The sequence below is a fragment of the Protopterus annectens genome, chromosome 1.part2 (assembly GCF_019279795.1).
Source record: "Protopterus annectens isolate FY-2018-M chromosome 1.part2, PAN1.0, whole genome shotgun sequence".
NCBI lineage: Eukaryota > Metazoa > Chordata > Ceratodontiformes > Protopteridae > Protopterus > Protopterus annectens.
The window spans coordinates 116489820-116508662 of NC_056727.1; the positions used below are offsets into that span (position 1 = coordinate 116489820).

At 39.7% G+C, this 18843-nt stretch overlaps 1 protein-coding gene across 1 annotated transcript in view; it reads left to right on the plus strand.

Moving 5' to 3' along the window:
• The window catches only part of SPTBN1 (spectrin beta, non-erythrocytic 1), a 2377138-nt gene that overhangs the window by 1296960 nt on the left and 1061335 nt on the right, over window positions 1–18843 (plus strand). The gene's annotated exons all lie outside the window — the stretch shown is intronic.

Below are 18843 nucleotides of genomic sequence, written 5' to 3' on the forward strand. Positions count from 1 at the left end.
AGTAATCAAGAATTTGTCAGACAAAATGTTGTTGTCCTGAGGGATGGGGAGTGGATGGAGAAATGTGTTTAAACAGAAATAGGATGTTGAAACGAGATTTATATTTTTGTTTTGATAAAGGGTAGTCTGTACAGATCAAGCAGTCTTTATTTGCTGTCAGAATCTTCTGTGTTAATAAAATAGTGGGTAGTTTCATAATTGCAGTTGCTGACCACAACTGGCATTTTTTTATGCTGGACAATTGAGTATTCCAGGATGGAGGTGTCTCTCATTTTTTGTTAGCTGTTGAACTTACAAGAGCTGTTACATTTTATATTCATTCATTTTTGTGTCTAGACAACTGGTTATTTGTTTTTTAATAATAATTGGATGAGTGGTGTATGTTTCTTTGATGCACAGTCTCTTGGTATAGTGTTAGCTGTAACATGGATCCATACAAATGCAACAAAAGTCATGTTTTGTCCATTCAACTTTGGTTCCTTTATATTGTTAGAAGTTTGTAAAAGAGAGCTCAAATTCACTGTGTAGATGATGTTTAACTTCTGCATTCTGTATTTAGTCTATCTGCCGTACAAGAAAGACTGAAGTAATTGCTCTGTGCTTGTGCTTGCATGATTTTTTATGTCAGTATCTGCCATGATTTTTTTTATGTAGGAACAGTTTGTCCTTTATTAATTTATCCAGTGCAAAGAAATGTTGCCATTTATACAGAAAATGATAAAACACTAGCCAGTTATGCAGCAGAATTTTTGGCCCTCACCAGGCCCCACATGGCTCTGGTTTGATTAGCAGCGTAGGTTGGATGAAGTGTCATAGTGAGAGTTGAGTAAGCAGCCATTGCTCTTCACCTGTCCTGGGAGAGGATTACAGGAATACCTTCTAAGGGAAGGCTCAGAAGATACAGCTCTTACAGTAGGGGGTCTTCAGATATCATGACTCCTTCAAAGAGTGCTTGGGTTGAGCATCAGAAGTGTTTTGTGTGTGTAAGCGTGCACCTGCATTGATTTACCTTAGGCAATCCCCTAACTGGCAGATTTTAGGAAACTTCCACAAAATCTTTTAATCTTTGCTAGATGATGGTCACAATCCCCTGGCTCTTGTATGCTTCTCTCTCCGACTGAGTCATTGGAAACCAGAAGTCAGGGAAATGAAAGAGCCAATACAGGACAGGGACTTGATGATCCCACTGGAGGCAGCCTAGAAAAAATTAACACAAAAAAAAAGTAAGACAGACTGAAAATAGGACACCATTTGTGCTTTCTTGTTTGTAGCAACTAAAGATTAACTCTGTATTTGCTGCGCCAGATTGGTAAATTGGCTTTATAGAGAGTTGCACTTAAAATTATTTATTGTATATGGCCATCTTTTTAAATGCTTTGTGGACTTGTGTGGGCTTTTGTGCACTGACACACACCGGTTTCTTTTCTGCTAACTGCAGCTGGCCTTAGGCACAGGCCAACTAGGCAGCTGCCTAGGGCGCAGCTGTAGCAGGGGCGCTTTTCCAGTATTTATTTGGTGTAGGTAGACCAGGATGTGGGGGCACCAGATGGTGTGGTAGGGGGTGCCATGGAGCCCTTTTGCCTAGGGCACCAGTTGACCTAAGGCTGCTGCAGTGTAACAGATTTTTATCAAATTAGCTTATTGTAACTGTATATCAAAGTCTCTTTTTATTGCAAATCCTAAATTTTCCTTGCCTGATATCAGTGCCACAGGCAGCAGTAGGAAAATATGTAATGTACAAGATGTTTTATGTGGTGGCTTGTATCTATGGGCTGATAGTGTTTGGATTGCTTGACTGATACCTCACTGGGGACAGAGGGATAAAGATTTCTACAGTTTATTTCTGCACCTGATCGTAAACCCTTAGAAATGGGACTCTCCTTCAGAGGATTGTACTTTTTGATACTTTTATTGAAAACTATAAATGCAGGGATCTGAGTTTGAGTAAACTCAGCCAGGGTACTTTTGGCATGGCTATGTTGGGGATTTTGAAACTAGAAGTATAGCCTTTTTTGGCCTCTGAGTATGTATAATGGGTGAACAACAGTTCTCTGTAAATGATATTGCATTTCTGGAATATGAGCTTTAGTATTTAAGTACTTTACAGATAAAAAATGGTTTAAAAGAAATATTTATGGAAAAATTGTAAAGAAAAATAGTTGAGTGTGATAAACATCAGAAAGGGTGAATGTTGCCTGGCTAGATTTTAACAAAATATTTGCCACTATGCCACAAATATTTTTCAATGAGGACCATTGTTTGTTTGCAACCAGAACTTTCATTACAAAAATAAATAAAAAAATACAGAAGCACTGGTATTTTTAATACAGGCAGGCAGGTGTATGTTGCTTAATTAAACATGAAAGTGCATTAATTTGGTCAAGGAGCAAGGCAGTGGGTTTCAGAAATAACACTTCCACTAAACACTCGAAGTTTACATGACACACACTTTTATTTTTTTAGTTATACCATATAAACTGTGTTCCAGCACAAAACTGATACCAGGCATGGCATTTACTAGGACTTCAGGCTTTTCTGCTTTGGACTGTTGTTCCTGCATTTCCATTGTTCACATGTCTCAGTTTTCTACCAGCCATTTAGATGGTTTTGATGGCTGTAGAATGTCTGAGAATGCCTAGAATAAGGTGGATCAGAGTCAGCATGTGATTATTGTGGCATATATCAAGATCCTACCCAATTTCTTCCTGATGTTCTTCGTGTTTCACCGTTGCAGTCATTACATTTAGGTAATCTGCTGGCAGGTTGCCCTCAGTCGGCCTGAATATCAAAGTCTTGGGTCCTGCGTCAGTTGCTGTCTCCTCTTCCATGACGTCAGGTAGTCAGGGATATAAAACATGCAGCTGACGCCATTTTATTCAGTCTTTCTTGCCGCCCAGTGCCTGAAGCAGAAGCAGTTCGCAAGTGCCGGTCAGCCGACTCCTGAAATTTTCGCATTCGAGTTTCAGAACCGAAGTCTTCAATTAAAGCTAAATATCCCGTTGGGAAAACTTTTTCTTGCTTCTTACCGATGTCAGTAAAAGTTAATAATTGCATTACTTGTGGGAAGCAAATACCTCATAAGGATTTTCATTTGTACTGTAATCCTTGCCTAGGCCCAGATCATAACATGCCTTGCTATCGGTTTTGTGCTAGATTTAACCAACGCACTATTAAGCGTCGGTATATCTTTGCTTCAAAATATTTTGGATCCAGATTTAATTACCCTGAAATGTCATCGGATACCAATCCGACTACCGAAGTTCACAAAAAATGCAAAGAAAAGGACAGAGACAGATCGTTGAGGTCCAAAACCGATGACGAAGCTTCTCCTAAGCCAGTCGCCGGTTCGCCGGTACTCAGTGAGGCACTTTCGCAGCCCCTGATACCCGCTACATTTGAGTCGCAGGGCTCTACCGAGACCCATGCGGAGTCCGGTATGCCGCGAGATTCTCAGAGTATTGTACCTGCGGATGTCTCTCCCTCGAATGGGTCCGGAGCCGCTGAGCAGGCACCGGCTTCTGAGGGTGTTTTCAGGCTTCAACATTTCTATATAAAACCGACACCAGCTTCAAAAACAAAGACAAAAACAACTTCTAAGTCTATAAAAATCTGACGCATGAGCAACGTGCTCAGGCCCCTATGCCTAAAAACAGATGATCAAAATGGCTGAGGACTTAATTACCTTGATCAGAAAAAGGACAGGTTTTTATTCAAGACTGTTCCTTGTACCCAGAAAAGATGATGCCTGGCGTCCAATACTGGACTTACCAATTTTGAACACATTCTTGGACATCCCAAAATTCAAAATGCTGACTTTACAACAGCTACTGCCCATGCTGGGCAAGAACGCTTGGTTAGTGACTCTAGACTTAAAAGAGGCATACCTGCATTTCACAATAAGGGAATCGTGCAGAAGATACCTCCGCTTCAAGGCAGGTTTTATGCATTACCAATTCTCTGCACTGCCCTTTGGCTTATCTACTGAGTCCACGGTCTTTACAAAGTGCCTGGCACAAGTAATTGCATTTTGCAGACAAAAAAGCATACAAATCTATCCTTACTTGGACGACTGTCTCATTCAAGCAGAAAACAAGGACATTCTTCTTCAACATGTGGCATTTGTAAAAAGGCTTCTAACATGCCTAGGGTACACAACAAATGAAAAGAAATCACAACTGGTACCCCCTCAAAAAATTACATTCCTGGGTGCAAGTTTGAATACAACTGCCCAGATGGCTTACCTTACGCCAGACAAACAAAGGCAACTGACTATATACTTCAAACAGATGGCAACAAAAACCCAGTTATCTGCAAGACAAATTCTGCAGGCTTTGGGTTTCATGGCATCCTGCATTCTACTCATTTCATATGCAAGACTGCATATGAGGAAACTGCAATGGTATCTAAAAAGTTTATGGAGTCAGCATTGTCACAGTCTGGAAACAATGATTCCTCTCATTCCCTGCCTACAACAGGAGTTTCTTTTGTGGGCAGAGACATGTCACCAGAACAAGGGACGGTCTTTCACTCTACCCCCTGCCACCCAAACCCTAACTACAGACTCATCAGACTATGCTTGGGGGGACCCACCTGGCAGGGCGATGCATTCAGGGCATATAGACTGCAAAACAAATGTATCTGCATATCAACCAAAAAGAGATGCTAGCTGTTCAGAATGCCCTGACAGCCTTCAAGGACTTACTTCATCCAGGACAACTACTGATAAAGACGGACAACACCACGGTTACGTGGTACATAAACAAGCAGGGGGGTACACATTCCTACCCCCTTTGCAGACTAGCCATGGCATTGTGGGACACAGCCTTGACTTACCAAGTAAATCTTCAAGCTCAATTCCTGCCAGGAAAACAAAATACTCTGGCAGACGACTTAAGCAGAAATCTTATGGACCCTCACGAGTGGAAACTGGATCCACAAGTCTTCAGCATGATAACAGAGAAATGGGGGAGTCCAGACATAGATCTATTTGCCTCTCCCCAAAATTATCAACTGGACAAATTCTGCACAAGAACTTATCACAGGCAAGCATGGAAAGTGGATGCCCTATCCTTCATTTGGAAAAACCCATCAGTTTACTCCTTTCCTCCTCTGCCTCTTCTTCCCAAGGTCTTACTAAAGGTCAGACAGGAAAAAACAAAAATGATCCTAATTACCCTGGACTGGCCTCGCCAGCACTGTTACCTAATTCTAAGGAATATGTCTCAACTCCCTCCTTGGTACTTGCCTCAAATACCTCATCTACTGTATCAGCAGAGCAATCAAATTCTGCACACTCAGCTCCAAACTCTGAAACTGGCAGCATGGCTGATCATGTAATTATTCAAACAATGCCTCTTAGTAAATCTGTGATGGATGTCATTTTGGAAGCCAGAAGGCTTAATACTAGAAAATCTTATGCTGATAAATGGAAGAGATTCAGTGCTTGGAACCAAGCTCAAGGAACGGACACAGCAAAGCCAAATATTCCTCAGATTTTACAATACTTTACTGAGATGCTTGACAAGGGCATATCTTTTTCTTAAGTAAAAATCCATGCCTCTACAATCTCGGCTCATTACAACACAGAGCCTCCCATCTTTTCTCATCCTCTGCTAAAACAGTATCTTAGAGGGGCCAAAAATTTAAGGCCTCCCAGATCATCACCAACTCCTGCATAGGACCTCAATTTTGTTCTGGAAAAGCTCACCCTGCCTCCTTTTGAACCAGCAGCTACTGCGGATATAAAGTTTTTATCTTGAAAAACAGCTTTCCTTTTGGCAATCACCTCAGCACGAAGGGTCTCAGAACTACAGGCCCTCATGGCTGTGGAGCCTTTTATTACATTTTACCTGGACAGGGTGTCCCTCAGGACCAACCCTTCCTTTATGCCTAAGGTGGTATCCAGTGTGGCTCTTAACCAAACTATTCACCTGCCAACATCTTACCCTAAAGCGCAGAACAAGGGGGAGCGGATTTTGCATTCCTTGGACGTACACAGACAACTAAGATTCTACTTAAACAGGACCAAATCTCTAAGAAAGTCTGAGCAATTACTGGTGCCATTTGCTGCAGGATCAGAGGGGAAGGCTATATCAAAGCAGACTATTTCAAAGTGGATAAGCCACTGCATTCATTTCTGCTACTTGCATCATGGTAAACCGACACCCAAGGGAATCAGGTCACATTCCACCAGGGCTGCATCTACCTCAGCAGCCTTTCTCAGAGGAATTCCAACCAAAGACATTCTAGAAGCTGCTACCTGGAGCTCTGTTCAAACCTTTACAAAGCATTATCATTTGCTTCTCTTCTCTAAGTCGAGGGCAGGCTATGCCACTGCAGTTCTGCAGGGCCTTATAGCCACTCCTAATGCTATTTAGTTCCAGCCTCCCATCCTTAGCTTTGGGATTCTACCCAGATGTAATGACTGGAACAGTGAAACATGAAGAACATAGTACAGTTGTGCACACTTACCGTAAATGTAGATGTTCAAGTGTATTCACTGTTGCAGTCTGGGTTACCCACCCGCCATCCCCCCTTTTTCTAGAACTTCTCTTTACTTCACTGTATTCTAAAGCCTTTCTGGTGTATTTGCTTTTAGATGAAGGTAAAGTTTTTTTTTTTTTTTGCTCCACATTTGGGGGGCACCTGACATCTGAGACAAGAAAAACTGAATAAAATGGCGTCGGCTGCATGTTTTATATCCCTAGTGACCTGACATCATGGAAGAGGAGACAGCAACCGGCGCAGGACCCAAGGCTTTGATATTCAGGCCGACTGAGGGCAACCTGCCAGCAGATTACCCAAATGTAATGACTGCAACAGTGAATACACTCGAACTTCTACATTTATGGTAAGTGTACACACAGCCGGCCTTAGGCATAGGCGAACTAGGCAACTGCCTAGCGCGCCGTACAAGCCAGCCTTGTAAAGGGCGCAGTTTTTTGGGGGGTATTAGTTTATCTTAATATATTTTCATCAGGCCATAACATTTGCACTTTTCTCATTGCCCTGTCTCAGACTCTAAGACAAGGGCGCTGGAACCATACGGCAAGGGGGGGTACCCGCCCACTTTTACAGACGCAGCAGTAGGCTTCAGCAATTACAAAAAAAAAGTTATTTTACTATGTGGTATGACGAGTCTTCTGCTTTAAAGAGGAACATTGAGCTGTCATTATTCTTGTTTTTCTTAAATAGCCACTAGAAACCAGAGTTTCTCACATTATTGTCAACACTGGATACTTGATGGCAGAATTTGGGCAAGCGAGTAAAAAGGTGCCTTCATGTCCGTAACTGGACAGCCATTGCTAATTATTTACACAGTTCTGGCAGATTTTGCACCCATGTGCAATTTCCAGTTTTGCCTCTTAAAGTATAGAAGGATTGTCAAATATAGGGACACATAAGGTAATTTTAGTTTCAGAAAGTAAGGTGAGGTTTGTAAGGTTTGCAGACAGCTGTTAAAGCTCCATCAAATCCTTCTCCCCATTGCTGGTGTGAACAGGTATAATCCAGTGTGCACAACATGCAGCAAATAGAATTCTGAAATCATGAATATCTCATAATTGAAACAGAATATGTAATTTTAAACATGCTATTATGTGTGCCACGTGTAGATCGGTGCATTGTGGAAATGAGGAGTGCGTAGTGTTTGTACTTTGTACTATTTCCTTTGAAATTGCATGCCATTGATAGAGGTCAGCACTTGTGTAAAATGATTTTGCTGCATGATTGAAACTTGCAACATGATCTGCACACACACATATCTTTAAAATGTCAGTGAGAATTGTCTCGTATTGGACATAATTATCAGGTTGCTGTTCAGGTACAGTTTGGAGTGGTGGTCATGTAATTAAGATTAATTCCTTATTTTGTGTGACATGCTTACTATGTTTTGAAAAAACGTTATCTCTAGTTACATTTAGGGCCCTGGGTTCAAGACTTGCAAGGTCTTAAATTATTTTATTGGTAAAATGTAGTGACACTTGGAGGTATAGGTACTTGGTTCATTTGAGGTCTGATCAATTTATTTCAACGATTAGTTGGGATACTTTTAGGAACTGAAAGTGCTGCACTATAAAATGGGTTCAGAAAACCCAGTTATTGATGTATTTTTCTCACAGCTTTGACAGTTCCGACAGCTGCAAAGTTATGTTTAGTGTACCCATTTCAGTTTACATAAATATATGTAATCATCATCTGCTAACATAATTGTTTTCTTTTTTTTTTTTTCAAATCACGTTTCTGGGCCTGCTTAAACATCCATCTCTTTCCAGATCCATGTAATCCATCTACTGCAGAACAATTTTTCACTCTGTAATCTCTTAAGGTAGGGGGAGTGGCCATTCTTTCCAGGGAGAATTTACTTTGCCTTAGTGTTTGCGGGTGGTAGGGGAGTATGACAGATGAGAGTCTGGTGAGCCATCTGCAGTAGCTTTAGCATTTTTTGTGTGCTCTAATCCCCTAGATCTATCAACTAGTTGTACTTTGCAGCCTATAGTGAAGGATGAGAGATACAACCTTATCTTTCTGTCCAGTTCTTCCAAGTGTACAAACTTTGTCAGTCGAATCCTGTCAGACTGGGGCACTGCCCAAGCCCTGTTCTCTACACTTAAAAACTGACAGTGTACTTATAACCATTGAAAAATACAGCTATTTCCAAATATAGCTTGCACATTTTTGGAAGACCGTTTTGGTACATGCAAATTATATGTATTAATTGCTGAATAATTGTGGTAATTTAGGTAAAACCGTGCATGATGGATTTTCTCTGTGTTTGACTTCAGAAACTGTAAGTAACAGGAAAAAGAGAGTGTCAGAATGTAGGGCACATAGCTGGCCTTACAAAGTGAAGAGGTGGGATTTACCTCCCTCATTTCTTTTTTATGCCATTTCAGAGGCAGAGAAGTTTACTGTTTATGCTAAGTTTGTTTTCATTGTGAGACTGTATTGTTTGTTTAGCAAATGGCTATCTGTGTTTGTGATATTCTAGCTTAAGCTACTGTACGCAGGGAGGAGAGAGGTTACAATCTTACTTTCACTGAGCTGTAAGGCTTGATTGCCTACCCCACAGTAAATTAAACTGTTTAGATTAACTTAAGCAACCCTTTGAAACAAGGCACATGGGCTTCTATTTTCCGAGGACATGACTTTTATAGTAAAGTATGTGTGAAGGAGCAGCAGATAAAGCATTTTTATTAAATGACATTTCCACCTTCACTTGCAGTTTAAACTACATTACAAAATTACAAAATATATTTTCTTCTGTACATTTAAATAATTGAACAAAATGACTGGGGTGACTTTCTTGGGGAGTAGCTTACCTGTGGGCATGGGTCATAGGGGTGTTTCATGAGTAGGTGTGGGTGGGCATTAAGGGGCGCCTGAGCACTACTTCTCCTAGGGCACCATATCAGCTAAGGCCGGCCCTGAGTGTACACAACTGTATGTTTTTGTTTATTCTGTCATCAACTCCAATACCTCTTTCCTCATGGGGAGCCAATACTGTGTTCTTCTTACCTTCTCTGTTTCACTGACCAGTGGCTTTTTATTGTGTGTTTCACAGACTCCGTACATCTAGATACATGGATGTCTTTGTAGCAGTTCTCCCCATTTGATGTGGGCATTATTACCCTTTGCTTAGTCTTTACTTGGCTCTGGGCCATTTTGTGTTGCTACTGTCAGTGGTACTCAAGACCTTGAGTTTTCTGCCTTGACAGGTTTGTTCAGTCTGGGCGTTCACTTCAGGACTGAAATTCCTGGCTGTATGCCAATGATCAGGACATTATTCTTGAATGAATCTCCTTTATTAACCTTGATGCTTTACGGTTAACATAAAACTTGTATATTATCTTCAAAAGTAATGAGTATTTTAAAAAAGAGCAATGTTCTCACAAGCCAACAATTGCACATCTTTTATTGAAAAAGACAATCCCTGTGTCTGGCTGAGATACAGATGGATAATATCCTGTGTAAGATAAAGTTGACAAGAGTTCAATTAGTGAATCTGATGCTGGAAAAGCCACACAGGGGAGGATGGGAAATGAGTGGCTTATGGTTCTCCTAGGCTAGTGAGAGGGAATGGTAGTTTCTTCATTGTCATTAATGGTTGGCATCAGAAGGATCTGAATTTGGTGCTTCCAGGCGAGTGATGTTAACCCTCAGGAACATTTGAGAGCGTGTGCTGCACCCTAGGTGTGTGTAGTGTGTAACTAGAGAGACTGCCATAACCAGTACCTTCCATAAAGGCAGACTGTGAGAGAGGAGTGGTGTCTTATAGTTCCCCTGCCTGGAAACGGTTAGGTCCATCCTAAAAAAAATGACCTTGATCTGGGGGGTGTTGAAAATAGATCATTAGTCCATAATGTCAGAGATGCCTCTGAAGGTAGTGAGGCAGCAGATTGGGCATTGGCAGGAGCACAGATTTCATCATCGCTGTCTGATGCCTTCTGCCAGTCAGCTGTTCTTGTGGTGTACCCTGGAGCACCTGCAGCCAAAGTAGAATAGACTTGAGACATACTGGGGGAGGGGTTCTTGATGGTCATCAGACACAGAAGCAAAAAGTACCTGGGCAAAAGAAATTATCAAATATTACTCATTATTTCTTCATTTTTTTCTCTCTGGAATATTTATTTATGAAGTAATGGACTAACACACTATTTATTTCTTTAGCCCATAACTGCCATTACAGATGGATACACCTTATTAGAAATAAAAAAATGAATATCCTTTTCTATTTCATCTCATCTGTTTATTCCATAATGGCTTAATCCTAGTAAACATTTTCATATGGTCCTATAATATGTTACGTTGCTGTTCTTCCATTAAATTCCCCAAATTTTGATGCTTGCTTTTAACAGGTGCTTCTACCCAGCATCTTCAAAACCCTCTTATCAAAATCCAGGCAGACATGCTCAATCTCTTGCCCCTCAGACTGTCATGCTGCAAATACTTTCCTGTCTCCACCACTCTCCTAAATATATTGCTTCCTAAGTTCTCTTTAAACCATCTTCATTTCAGTTCATACATAATCAATTTTATGGATCTTGTTTTGCTCACATTTTAAAACTTGGAGACAGATTGAATATATATATTTTTTACCTTGCACAGAGTCTAGCATCTTTTGCTCACAGTGTTCTATTGTTTTACATTGCCAGTTAGTTATGCCCTTCCATCTATTCTGCTTGACAAACCCATCAGAAACTTAACAGGCAGATAATTTCATTATTTCTAAAGATAATTTCATTATTTCTAAATCTCTTATATTATTCAACACACCTGTACCTCAAAGTGTTAAAAAGGTTAAGCTTCCCTTGTTATGGTCTATTCTAGCAGTGGCTAGGAAAATAATAACTAGAAATTGGATTTCAGATACACCTCCTTCGTTCAATGAATTTAAAAATGTTATGAATATAGTGTGCCATATGGAAATAAACACAATTAGGACTAGAACAAATAGAAAAACATCTTATTTTATTGTATGGGATAATTTACAAAATTTGTTAAAAAAATTTTAATTTCAATAGCATGGTATTTTAGTTTAATTAATTGATCTGATTGTAGTGGATGTCTTTGTAAATACTTTAGTTGTTTTGTTGAATATTATAATAATACCTATTTTTAATTACTTGTATAAAATTGTTATGATATTTCTCTTATATGTTAAAACAATAAACCTGTTTTGAAAAAAAAAGAAACTTAACAGGCAAACTAAGCATTACACTTTCAATTGCAGCAATTCAGTTGTATGTCTTGTTTTAGTCCTAACTTGACTTTATGGCACTTAAGTGTTTTTGGCTTTCAGACATCCGTTTCCACTTCTGCATTCTTAGTCTTTCCTCTTAGATCTTCATTTAAGTAATGAAGTAAAGTAAGTGAAATGTGTATAGGATCCAGTGCTCTGTACCATTAATATTCATGGTTGCATGTATGGTTCATACTTAAATAATTCAGATATTGGGCCTTAGAATTAGGAACTACAAAGGGCAATCACATAAACGTTAACACTGTTTACTGAAAAGTAGGCTGTTGTAGTATTTGTTATAACACTCAGTTTTATAGGGCCCCCTTCAAAGCTTCAAAGTTATTTTTTTTTAAGTAGTTTTGTCTTCAGTAACATCAAAAAAATAGCTGGTCAGGCAGAAGTGTAAAACAAACGGGAACTTTTATAAAACTTTACACACTGAATAAAACAATACAAAATAATAAAAAATCCTGTTTTTTTATTGTTTTGTTGATTTTATTCAGTGTGTAAAGTTTTATTAAAGTTCCTGTTTGTTTTACACTTCTGCCTGACCAGCTATTTTTTCAATTTTACATTTGGTTTTTGGTCCTTTTTGTTTTGGACTTGTCTTTAGTAACATTGATTCTGGTAAACAGATCATTTCTTAATTACTGCAATACTCTTACAGAGCTCTGTAATATAGTCAGTCTTATAATTTCCAAACCAAAAAGTGAAAACGTCACACAGACAAACTATTCAGTAAAAACGTCAGGTAAATGTTCCACCGTTTACTTTTTAGGTATTTATTGGTATATTGGGGCCAAAAAAGTCAAACTATGCTAGCTGCAGACCTGCCATGTTCCGTCAGTACTGCAAAGGAGGGTTGTTTAGTCCTTGGAAACGCACAGCTTAAGGCCAAGCCTCATCATCATCATCTTCTTTCGGCTGTTCCCGTTAGGGGTCGCCACAGCGGATCATCTGTTTCCATTTCTTCCTGTCCTCTGCATCATGCTCTTTCACACAAACCCGCCTGCATGTCCTCTCTCACCACATCCATAAACCTTATCTTAGGCCTTCTTCTTTTCCTCTTACCTGGCAGCTCCATCCTTAGCATCCTTTTCCCAATATACCCAGCATCCCTCCTCAGCACATGGCCAAACCAACGCAATCTCACCTCTCTTGCTTTGTCTCCAAACTGTCCAACCTGAGCTGTCACTCTAATATACTTATTCCTAATCCTGCTCATCCTAGTCACACCCAGTGCAAATCTTAACATCTTTAACTCTGCCATATCCAGCTGTGACTCCTGCCTTTTCGTCAATGCCACCGTCTCCAACCTATGTAACATAGCTGGTCTCACTATCCTCTTGTAGACCTTCCCTTTCACTCTTGCTGGTACTCGTCTGTCACAAATCACTCCTGACACTCTTCTCCATCCATTCCACCCTTCCTGTATTCTGTTCTTCACCTCTCTTCCACACTCACCATTACTCTGAACTGTTGATCCCAAGTACTTAAACACTTCCACCTTTACCAACTCTACTCCTTGCATCTTCACCATTCCTCTACCCTCCCTCTCATTTACGCACGTATATTCTGTTTTAGCCCTGCTAACCTTCATTCCTCTCCTCTCTAAAGCGTATCTCCACCTCTCCAGGGTCTTCTCAACCTGGTCCCTACTCTCACTACATATCACAATGTCATCTGCAAACAACATAGTCCACAGGGCCTCCTGTCTGATCTCATCTGTCAACCTGTCCATCACCTCTGCAAATAAGAAAGGGCCAGATCTTTTCTTTCCACCGAGGAATAAGAAGCAGATGGCCAAGCCTAATATACATAAATATGCTATACTGATGAGCTCAAACAAATGTTAAAACATGGCATGTGTGAAACTAATATGTATAATTTGTTCCTTTCCTAAATATCTCATCTCCAGTTCTTTTATCTGTTTTACAATACTCAGGACTTCAGTTACAGTTGGTCCAGAGCTTGAGTTCTATTTTCTAGTAATTGCTCTTTTTGCAGGCAATAACATTAAACTTAGAAGGTCTTGCTATGTATAGACAATTCGGACCCTGTTTTCCAGCTCCGAAGACTAATTTCCTCATTTATGACCATTTGCACCCACAGCATTTCTGACAGAGTACTCTGCAGGGAGTTTTTAAAATCTGCCAGCTCATTACAGTCCTAAAAATACATGTTCCCAGTTACTTCTTTGTTTTCCATCACACCTGCAGCATTTGCTGTGTAACTGAGGAAAAACTTCTGTGAAGTCTAGTTGGGGTATAAAAATACCTATGCAAACACTTACAAGTAAGACTCCTAAATCTTCTAGACTTTGCCACATACCTGGGGGCCAGATGTCCTTCCATTTTCCTTTTTAAATTACTTTTCCAGTCTCTTCTAGCCACCTCTGAGTAATTCTTATAGTTATCATGAAACGTTTTATATGGAATGATATTATCACTTTTTAAAAGCAGCATTTGTTCTAGACTCTACTTAAAACTCTACTAGAAATGTTTTTCACTTAGTGCTCCCTTTTTCCTTTCTCATTGCCTGTACTCTGATTGTAGTCCGTGTTAGGAAAGGTAGTCTCTAACCTGCAGTCCAGACTTCTGATTGGCCTGATCCCACTCTGTTACTTTTTCTTGGTCCTATTCAAATACAGCTTAGATCAGTGGATGGGAATAAGGAAATTTACCCCAGGACTACCCTCTGTTGATAAATAACTAGGTTTGGTGTGTCTGAGCCAGCAAAGATATTGTTTGAGAGAGAAAAAATGGTAGTGTTCAGTTAGTGGATGACGATGGTGAAGAGAAATTAAAACATTTCAAGATTTATAAAACCGAAAACTGACATTTTATTATAGGAAACGTAATACTTGGGGGACATGTCGAGCTAAGTAACCCTATGTGCATATTGGTGGCATCTGCTTCTTATTCCTTGGTGGAAAGAAAAGATCTGGCAAGTTTAATACAGAGACAACAGATGTATAGGTGCTCAGTGTGTGTGGCATGTTAAAGGAGGGAGGCTAGCTGCCTTCAGGTGGCAATTTGATGGCTGTAAGGTTATAGTAGTTTGCTTGTACCCTTGTAGGGTAATTACCTAAGATGGTCTTAGCATATCAGACCATAGATACTACAGTTTGGACAGAGAATGAAATTAAGACGCCATTGAAACAAGCAGCTGCAGCATTTGCAAGACTGTCTTAGGATCTTAGCTGTGCACAACAAAGAGTATCTGAAGAAGGTGAGGAGAAGATTGAATTGTTATCTCAGCAAATGTTGAGTATCCTGCAGAAAAAAAAAATGGGAATCCAATCTGAAAAAAAATATCCCCTTGTGTTGTAAAAATGTGGCATTTAGACTGTAGTCAGTCAGACATGCAGTGTTGGCTCTAGAGCAGTTTCACACAGGTAAGACAATTTATGCAAGAAAGATGTATTCAGAACCCATTTATGATCACTATACCTGTCTCACTGTTACAAGTAGGTCCCAGAGTGAAGTTTTTCTCAAAACCTCAGAGTTCCTAAATTAGTGGTGGGAAGAGAAGACTATATTGGCTTCCCTGATAATAGCAGAGGAAGCCAAAGAGACTGTTAAGAGAATGTAGAGGAATAAAGGCACAAGGGTTGATGATTTACCTGTAGACGGTATGTATAGATTTATTTGTATGTGTCTGAATACATTTCTATGTGTATGTATATGTGTGTGTGTGTGTGTGTGTGTGTGTGTGTGTGTGTGTGTGTATATATATATATATATATATGTGTGTGTATATACACTTTTGTGTTTCACCGTGTGTGTGCGTGCATTTGCTTGCATGTGTGTGTGTGCATGTTTAATCACAAACACATCACACACACACATTTTATAGATATGTGTGTGTGTGTGTGTGTGTGTGTGTGTGTGCGCACTCATCTATAAAATGTATGTGTGATGCATTTGTGACTATATTATCATGTATATCTGTGTCTATGTATCATATATATGTGGGTGTGTATTATATGTGTGTATATATATATATATATATATATATATATATATATATATATATATATATGTGTGTGTGTGTGTGTGTGTGTATATATATATATATATATATATATATATATATATATATATATATATATATATATATATATATATAGAGAGAGAGACAATTGACACACACTCATTCGTTCATTCCATAGGGAGCACTGTAGATACTTGAGTCCTAACCATTTGAAAACCACTGTCCTGAAGCCAGGGTTGTTGCTCACACTCAAACTCGAATACGAGTTCAGGCAAGCAGTCTTTGGGGAGGATCAGGAGAGGGATTTCAGGCATAGGGAGTGGGAAGAGAGTTTTAAGTTTAGGTAGATGGAAGGGATTTTTAGGCTTAGGGAGTGATTTGGAAATTTGGGTTTTGAGAGAGGGTTAAAGTTTTAAGTTTAGGATGCATATTAAGATTAAGAGTGTAGGGCTCTAGTAGGGCTATACACTTGTATACGGTCAGGTGCAGGGAGGTTTACATACAAGCGGGAAATCTGGCTGGTGGGAGTTCAGGGACTTACTTTTTTGAGCAAAGGCAGTAAGCAGGTTTTTGCTAGTTACTAGCTCCCAGGCACCTGTACTACACCCCATTCCACATTCACTAAAGAGAGGTTTCTGCATATTGTTATGGGGTTGGTTTGCTTGTAGTATCCAAAGGTGTCTGGGCAAAGCAGTCTGTACTTCCTTCTTGAAAAACTTGGAGCTAAAACATCCTGAAAACCTAATAAGAGATTGAATTTGAGACTGGTGCCATTGCTCCCTGTTGACTACAAGGTATTAATGCTATATTTCTGGACATTTTTGCCCTTTTTGGCTAAAATACTTAAGGGCATCATAGACCATTGTGGCTTTATTAAAACAGGTACCTTTACCAGTGTTAGGTAGGTGGTATAAAACTTGAATTATCCACCCAACACAGCTGTAAAATCTACACTTTAGTAAAATAAAAGATACAAAAATGTTAAGTGCTTTCACAATTAACTCGCTTCTTCAGACCAAAAAATATATAAGCTCAAAACAGTTATTTATCAAATTAATGATATAGATCACGTGAACTCAGAACCAGTCATAAAGATACATTAAGACCGGGATCTCTATCTGCTCTCAGTGTAATGATCCATTTGAGCTCATTCTGTTCAGTTTTATTCCTGATATCCCCACCTCTAATATTCACATTGACAATCTCTAAAACCAAAAATCTAGAAGAATGACTAGAGTCCGTATTAATCACATGTTTCACAAGGGCATTAGTCTCATTATGCCCCTTTATATTACTCAGATGTTTTAAAATCCGATCCCTAAGTGTCCGATTAGTTTTACCAACATAAAATGTGTGGCATATTATACAGCTCGCAAAATAAACTATATTAATACTTCAACAGTCTGCATAAAAAGCAAACTCAATATTGCAATCTAATATGGGATGTCTAATACGGGAAGTAGACCAAATATGTGTGCAGGCAGAGCATGACACATGTCTCTCTACGTTCTAAATAATGCTGATTAATGTAAGTATTTTGTCTATAACACAGTTGATGTTTAAGTGAAAGGTTATTCCTAAAAGCAAACTTAGGAGTCAACCCAACAGTGTTCTTTAAATAATCATTCGCTTCAAGTATGCACCAGTTTTTCAATATCACATAAAACACTGATATTGCTTGAATAAGTTAATGAACATCTCAGATCTCTCTTCGACACTCTGTTGTGCGGAGTCAACACTGACAGTCCCTGAATAATATCTAGCTGTAGTATTCCTGTGTAAGCATACATTTTCAGTTGTAGCAGAATTCTCTTTTGCAGAATATTCCCTACTTAAAAAAAATCAGATTCCCCATAAAGACTGTGACGAGCAGTGGTTATTTTGTCTCAGTGCTTCCCACGACCATACATCCTGTTCCATTTGTCATTCTTTCATCCTGAAGATTCTCCATAGTCTGCTTTCCTCTTTGGCCTTTTGTTTAGAGAACCAACATCTTAAGCTTTTAGCGAAAGGCACTATGGAAGGAACTTCTGCTGTGGGGGTCACCCATCCATGAAGAAGGTCAAGAAGTATCGGTCTTATTCTTCCACTATTCCACCTCCACCAGGTGTCTCTCCTGAGGCTAGTCTCCTCTGTTGGATTCCTCTGCCGCTTCCCCTTCAGAGGCCAGCATGGATCCAACCTACACCCATGTCTCTGAGACCCTCATAGACATCTGCTTCAGACGTTTAGTGGGAACTGCTGCTGATTATTATCAAAGGGCCTAGGGGTGCTCCTCAGATTTTGGTTCGAGAGGAAGTGCCGGCTACAATTGTGGATTGTCGTCCGGCATCTGAACCTTCTAAGTTTTACAGTGCAGAGATCCCTTTGAGAAAGAAACAAAAAACAAAGCATGTTTCTCCTACTCCTGAGGACCTTCAGAGTGAATGGCAAAATTTCACTCCGGGTTTGTTTAATGCCATTTTGGCTTTGAAATATCCTCAAGGAGTTTTTGTTCCTGCTCCACCTTGGTCCTCAACTCCTCTTAAAAGGCCTAGGGAACAGGATTCCTCTGAGGAAAAGATGAAATCAGATGAAGAATCCTTTTCTTATTCATCCCAGATTCCTTCCCCTTTAGACTCTGGTTCTGAGGAAGAGGAGTCTACTAGTCCTGACACACTTTTGGAGGAGATTTCTTTGGGGAACCAATTTCCAGGATGATGGAATTTTTTTAAATGGGATTGTGCTCAGATTTCTGAGGTGCAGAAGAGGTATTACGAGCTTCTGCAAATGGACTCTCCCAAACCTTCTGCTATCCCTTCTGTTTTGGCTGCCTTAATAGATGCCTTTTCTACTGCATCTCCAGACTACTAGCCCTCTGCCCACCAAAAAACTGGTTTTACAGGGTGGCTCAGGATTGCAAATTCCTTTATAGATGTCCTTCAGCTGACCCCTCTGTGGTGTTTGCAGCATCAGAAAAGCCATCTCAGTTACTGCCTTCTACAAAGCTTCTTCGTTCTGATAAAGGCAGTAGGATTATGGGAAGGCTAGGTAAGAAGGTTTGTACCTCTGTTACCTTGACTTTTAGCACTGTCAATTACCAGACCCATATGTCCAGATATATTTTG